Source organism: Trachypithecus francoisi, unplaced genomic scaffold, assembly GCF_009764315.1.
Source record: "Trachypithecus francoisi isolate TF-2019V2 unplaced genomic scaffold, Tfra_2.0 Lachesis_group11, whole genome shotgun sequence".
Lineage (NCBI taxonomy): Eukaryota > Metazoa > Chordata > Mammalia > Primates > Cercopithecidae > Trachypithecus > Trachypithecus francoisi.
The window spans coordinates 64569351-64577116 of record NW_022681456.1 but is presented as its reverse complement, the minus strand read 5'-3'; positions in this window follow the sequence as shown (position 1 = coordinate 64577116).

Below are 7766 nucleotides of genomic sequence, written 5' to 3'. Positions count from 1 at the left end.
ATAAAAGTCATCCAGATTAGAAAGGAAGAAGTAAAGTGATCTCTATTTGGAGATGACATAATCTTGTGCAAAGAAAACCCTGAGGAATACACACACAAAAAAAAACTAATAGAGGTAATAAATGGATGCAGTAAAGTTGCAGGATGAATGATTATATACAAAAATCAATTATTTCCATACTCCAGCAATGAACAATCTGAAAATTAAAATTAGAAAAACAATTTCGTTTATAATAACATCTAAAACAATAAAATACTTAGGAATATAACACCTAAAGTGCACTCAACCAAATAAAAAAATAGACAAATTGACTGGACACAGTGGCTCAAACCTGTAATCCCAGCACTTTGGGAGACAGGGTGGGTGGATTGTTTCAGCCCAGGAGTTCGAGACCAGCCTGGGCAACATGGCAAAATCCTGTCTCTACTAAAACAATACAAAAATTAACTGGGCATGGTGGTGTGCACCTGTAGTCCCAGCTACTTGGGAGGCTGAGTTGGGAGGATCACTTGAGCCCAGTAGATGGACATACAAAAATTAACTGGGCATGGTGGTGTGCACCTGTAGTCCCAGCTACTTGGGAGGCTGAGTTGGGAGGATCACTTGAGCCCAGTAGATGGAGGTTGCAGCGAATCAGGATCATGCCACTGCACTCCAACCTGGGCAACAGAACAAGACCCTGCCTCAAAAAAAAAAAAAGACAAATTGATCTTCATCATTAAAAACTTCTGTGCTTGGCCAGATGTGGTGGCTCATGCCTGTAATCCCAGCACTTTGAGAGGCTGAGGTGGGTGGATCATGAGGTCAGGAGATTGAGACCATCCTGGCTAACATGGTGAAACCCTGTCTCTACTAATACAAAAAATTAGCCGGGCATGGTGGTGGATGCCTGTAGTCCCAGCTACTTAGGAGGCTGAGGCAGGAGAATGGTGTGAACCTGGGAGGTGGAGGTTGCAGTGAGCCACGATCACGCCACTGCACGCCACCCTGGGTAACAGAGAGAGACTCTGTCCTCCCCCCACACACACAAAAAAAACATTTCTGTGCTTCAAAGGACATTCTCAAAAAAGTGAAAAAAACAACCCACAGAATGGGAGAAAATATTTGCAACTCACATATCTGACAAGAGTCAAGTATCCAGAATATATAAAGAACTCTTACAACTCAACAATAAAGAGACAACTCAATTAAAAATTGGATTAAAAATTTGAATATACATTTCTCCAAAGAAGATATTCAAATGGCCAATAAGCATATAAAAAGATGCTTAATATCATTTGGAAATACAAATCAAAATGATGATAACACTTCGCATCCACTAGAATGGCTGCAATAAAACAGACAGACAATAATAAGTGCTGATTAGGATGTGGAGAAATTGAAACTCTCATATATTTCTGGTAAAAATGTAAAAAGACACAGCTGCTGTAGAAAAAGTTTCAGAGATCCTTAAAATGTTAAACATAGGCTGGGCGCGGTGGCTCAAGCCTGTAATCCCAGCACTTTGGGAGGCCGAGACGGGTGGATCATGAGGTCAGGAGATTGAGACCATCCTGGCTAACACGGTGAAACCCCGTCTCTACTAAAAAATATAAAAAACTAGCCGGGCGAGGTGGCGGGGGCCTGTAGTCCCAGCTACTCGGGAGGCTGAGGCAGGAGAATGGCGTGAACCCGGGAGGCGGAGCTTGCAGTGAGCTGAGTGAGATCAGGCCTCTGCACTCCAGCCTGGGCGACAGAGCGAGACTCCGTCTCAAAAAAAAAAAAAAAAAAATGTTAAACATAGAGTTACCATCTGACCTCAAAATTCTTCTGGATATATACCCAGGAGAATTGAAAACATGTCCACACAAAAACTTGTGCATGAATATTTATAGCAGCATAATTCAGAATAGCCAAAATTGGAAACAATCCCAATGTCCATCAACTGATGAATGAATAAATTGAATGTGGTGTATCAGTACAATGGATTATTACTCAGCAGTAAAAATGAATGATGTGCTAACCATGCAGAATGAACCTTATAAACATGCCAAATGAAAGATGCCAGACACAAAGGCCACCTACTGTATGACTCCACTTATATGAAACATCCAGAATAGGTAAATCCATAGAGACAGAAAGTGATTAGTGGTTGCCAGGAGATGGGTGGTGAAGGGAGGATGGGGAGTGACTGGGTACAGAATTTTTTTGGTGGGGGTGATGGAAAAGTTCTTGAATTAAATAGTGGTGATCCTTGCACAACTTTGTGAATATACTAAAAATGACTGACTTGTACACTTTATGGTATGTGAATTATATCTCAATTTTAAAAAAAAGCTAAGTGTTACCATTTACTGAATACTTTATGTGCCCCATACTCAAGACAAGCCAGTGAGTACATCTATCATCCCCACTTAGCAAAACAGGTTCAGGGAGATTAAGTGCTTCGCCCAAGGTCACGTACTAGGAAGTCATAGACCTGAGACACAAGTCTAACTCCAAAGCCCTGACATTCACTTAGCCACCAAGCTGTACTGATCAAAAGTTTTTAATAGTTTCCATTACATATCTAATAATACTCAATAAAATAGAAATATCATGTGTATATAAGCAATACATTAATATGTATGCCATATATATATATATATATCCTCTGCAAATCAATGAAAAAAGTCAATTCAATAGAAAAATGGGCAAAGAATATGATCAAGTAATGCACACATAAAAAAATACAAATGGTGATTAATAAACATTTGAAAAGGTATATGGCCAGGCATGGGAGCTCACGCCTGTAATCCCAGCACTTTGGGAGGCCGAGGCATGAGGATCACATGAGCCCAGGAGTTTGAGAAAAGCCTAGGCAACATAGCAAGACCCCCCTCTCTAATTTAAAAAGTTTAAAAAAACAAAAAACAAAAAAAAAGGTGTATGAACTCACTAGTAATCAGAGAAATGCAAATTAACAAAAGACAATTGTTGGTTCGTTGTAAAGACAAAATTTAAAGATGTCTAATGTTCAGTCACAGAGAGTGAAAGGAAATTGGTACTCATACATTGTTGGTGTGCATTAAGATTAATAGCCACTTAATATTACCTATCAAAATTTAAAAGTTACTGAGTGCAGTGGTGCGTGCCTGTAGTCCCCGCTATTCAGGAGGCTGAGGTGGGAGGATTGCTCAAGTCTAGGAATTCTGAGCTGTAGTGCACTATGCTGATCTGGTGTCCACACTAAGTTTGACATTAATATGGTGACCTCCGGGAGCAGGGGACTACCAGGTTACCTAAGGAGGGGTGAGCCAGCCCAGGTCAGAAATGAAGCAGGTCAGAGCTCCCATGCTGATGAGTAGTGGGATCATACCTGTGGATAGACACTGCACTCCAGCCTGGGCAACATAGTGAGAGCTTGTCTCTTAAAAAAAAAAATTGAAATGTACCATTTGATCAAGTAATTTCACTGATAGGAAATACTTTCATGTGTATGGTAAGGATGTTCATTGCTTGTTTTAATAGTGAAAAAATAGATATAAACCAAATGTCTACCTATATCTACATAAATTTCATGTAAATTCTCAGAAAAATATTACCAGGAGTTATTTTGGGGGAAAGCAGTGAAACTGGAGCTGGTGTTGGGGAGCATGGGTAAAGGGCTAGCAAAACTGTTTCCCTTTCTACATGAGAACTCAACCTTTGGTGGCTAGTAAGGATCTTGCTGTGGGAACCTAAGCAGTGCTGCCGGGTGGACGGCTGCAGGGAGTCCCGGGAGGACATGTCCATGGCCCAATGGCAATCTATGCTTCCTTTGTAGTATCCGCTGCAGTATCTGAGTGTGGTCTAGATTGTGAGTTCATGTTTAGTTGAATCTAAAAAAGACCTCCTGTTGTGCATAGCTGGAAATTGAAAGTAAATTTGTAAGTTAAAAATTAGTTCATACACACCCTCCATTTCAGCCAGTAGGATCTTCATGCTGTTCCTTAAACGTACTCTGAGGTTTCTTGTCTCTCACACTCTCCACTTTCTTTTGTTAAGTATTTCCTTCCTTCCAGGCTGAAATTGCCTGCCGGCAAGTAAGCTCACCCTCCTTTAAACTACCTTAGCATCTTGCTTGCCTCTGTTTCATGGTGTTCAACTCACCCAGAAAAGGAAAACTGGAATGGGTGATCTCCCAGATCCAGCTGTGAACCTAGGATTTTTAACCCTAGATTTGTATTCCCACTCCTCAGACGGTAAGCTTTTTGGTGAAAGAGGAGGCCGTTGGTCTTGTTTATCTTGGTAAGTGTGTGTAAAGCCCTTGGTGAGCCTCTCATCTGGGAAGTGCTCCACAGCATTTTATTGTTCCCTGCCACTTAACTTCCAGGGCCCGTCCTGGAACTATTCCACACCAGGGCCTAAGTCTAGTTACAGATCTTGGCTTTTCCTCTCTCTATTCTAGCCTGTCCCAATGCCAGGCACAGAGTCTTGTCCAGTTGTGTTCCAAGATACCATAAATGAGTACATAGCTCACTACATGTCAAAAGTGAAAACCCCGAGATTTGGCCTAAAATGGGGCCATTCGTGTGGTCTAATTCTGCTAGGGTTGTTCCTATACCTAAAATTTTAGGAGATTAAACAAATATATAGTATGCTTTTTGTTGAGGTTTGGTAACAATAACTAAGCTATTTTTACATCTCCAAAGAGCAACCTTAAGTCCCAGGACTGCCCTGTCTAATCGTCTAGAGTTGGGATCCACAAACCTTTTCTGAAAAGGGCCAGATAGTAAGCATTTTATGGTCTCTGTCATAGATATTGAACTCTGATATTGTAGCACAAAAGCAGTCAGACATAGATGAGTGCTGAGTTCCAATAAAATTTATTTATAGACACTGAAATTTTGTGATATATGACATTATATGATTTGATATTTTGTCAAACATTGAAAAAATGTAAAAAATATTCTTTATTCACAAACCATACAAAACCTTGCAGCAGGCCAGATGCAGCGCAAGGACTGTAGCTGGCTGGCCCCTGTTCTGATGTTTCTCTAGACTGGGAGTATATAAGAATCACCAATCCCAAGGGGACCTTTGTGATTTGCTCTGTGAATTCAAAGTGAAAACCTGAGATTTGGCCTTTGTAAATGTTCTGAACTGACGAGATTAGTCCAAGTTACCCTATTAAAAGGGATTTGCATCCAGGTGTGGTTGCTCACACCTGTAATCCCAGCACTTTGGAAGGCTGAAGCAGGCAGATCACCTGAGGTCAGGAGTTTAAGACCAGCCTGGCCAACATGGCAAAACCCCATCCCTACTAAAAATACCAAAATTAGCCAGGCGTGGTAGCGCATGCCTATAATTCCAGTTACTTGGGAGGCCAAGGCAGCAGAATCCCTTGAACCTGGGAAGCAGAGGTTGCAGTGAGCCAAAATCGTGCCACTACACTCCAACCTAGGCAACAGAGCAAGACTCTGTCTCAAAAAGAAAAAAGGAGGGGGGGGCGGAATTTGCAGAAGAACCGTGACATACAAGCACAGTGGCTTATTTCTTCTATTTAATGTTATGCAAAGCTTGTCACCTACCTGTTCATGAATGTGGCAAGGGAATTACATCATGAGGAATTCATCTCCTAACCTCCTAAGTGCATTGCAATTTGGCTTCTTCCTTCACTTTGATACCCAAATTATCAGATATCTTCTTGGGACCACATCCAAGCAAGCAGTTTTCAGGGCTTATTTTATATGACCTCTCAGAAGCATTTGACAAAATTGACTACTTTCTTTTACCTGAAACTTCCTTTCTCTTTCTTCTGTCTCTTTCACCATGATTTTTTGTTTGTTTGTTTCTTTTTTTTCCTCCAGTCCTTTTGGCCAATTCTTCTCAGTCTCTTTCAGCATTTCCTCTTCCTCTGTTCATTCTGTAAATGTATCTTATTCCCTAAGGTTCTATTCTGAACCATCTTCTTTTCCCCTTACTTACCCATGGTTTCAAACACAATTTTACGCTAATTGTCACAAGTCTAGATTTCCAGCCCAAATTCCCATGCTGAGCTCTAGACTCTCCATTCTGTTACCTCCTAAATGATATATTTGGATGTTCTGCAGGCACCTCAATTGAGCATGTTCCAAGCTTAAGTTATCATCTCCTATTTCAAACTTCTCCCCATCATGAATTTCCTGCTCTGTTAGATGGCATTAGTACCAATGAAGTTGCTCGTTGCTATGGTTTAAATGTCCCCTCCAAAACTTGTGTTAAAATTTGGTTGCCACTGTGACAGTGTTGGGTGAGACCTTTGGGAGCAGAGCCCTCGTTGAATGGATTAAAGCTGTTATCTCAGGGGTGGGTTAGTTATTTTGGGAGTGGGTTAGTTATTGTGGGAGTGGACTCCTGATGGAAGATGAGTTCCGCCCTCATTTTCTCTCTGGCTCTTGCACTCACTTGCCTTTCTGCTTTCATCGAGGGGATGATAGAACAAGAAGACCCTGACCAGATGGCCAAGCAGCTGCCAGTGCCATACCCTGGGACTTCCCAGCCTCCAGAACCATGAGCCAAATCTATGCCTTTTCTTTGTAAGTTACCTAGTCTGTTATTCTTTGTAAATTACCCAGTCTGTTTGGCAGTTGAAAATGAACTAAGACACCCATATTGTCAACAGTAGATAGGATCTCTCCATTCTAGGTTCCTCTGGTGAGAACTGCAACCCTCCACTCACAAAGGTGGGTTCTGTGGCCATGTTTATATTATGTGAACCTTCCCCCTACCTTGATTGGACTTGGGTGGGTGCTTAACCCAATCTGGATTAATCAGACTGTCTCCTGGGATTATCTTCAGCTATCGCTAATTCTTGAACTAGAGCTGGTATAGCTATATGCATGGAGAAGAGCAGAAAGCTGGTATACAGAGAGAGATTGAAGTTGATACACAGAAAGAAGCAGAGAGAGATAGGAAGATATGGCTTTGGACAGAGTAATCTTGGCCCTGCTCTTCTCACTCACCACCTGCCTGTGTCAAAGCCTGCAGGGCAGCCCGTGTACCCAGATTACCACTTTCTGGATACAAATAGTTTTGCCTCTAAACCTTTGTAATTGATTCCTATGCAGTAGTTCCCACCCTTATCTGTGGGGGATACCTTCCTAGACACCCAGTGGATGCCTGAAACTTCAGATAGAACTAAACTCTATAAGCACTATTTTTTTCCTATGCATGCATGTCTATGATAAAGTTTAATTTATAAATTAGGCACAATAAGAGATTAACAACAATAATAATAAAATAGAACAATTATAACAATATACTGCTCACAATTTCATGGATAGATGATTCATTCTTACTAAGGAAGACCTTTAGCAACCTCAACATACAATTTTTTTTCTTTCCTTATTAAGTCAAAAAATTTCACCTTTTCATTTAAAAGAAGCACTTACGGCTTGTCTTTGGCATATCCAAATTGCCAGCATCACTACTCTTGCGCTTTGGGACCATTATTAAGTAAAATAAGGCTTACTTTGAACACAAGCACTGGGATACTATGACAGCGAATTTGATAACGGGCTGACTACTAGATGACTAACAGGCGGGTAATGCAGACAGCGTGGATCTGCTGGACACAAGGATGATTCATGCCCTGGGCAGGATGGAGTGGAACTGCAAGAGATTCCATCCTGCTACTCAGAACAGTGTGCAATTTAAAACTTTATGAAACTTTCTGGAATTTTCCATGGAATATTTTTGGACTGCAGTTGACCACAGGTAACTAAAACTGAAATGGAAAGCAAAACTGTGAATACGGGAGGACCACTATATTAAATTCCATCTAT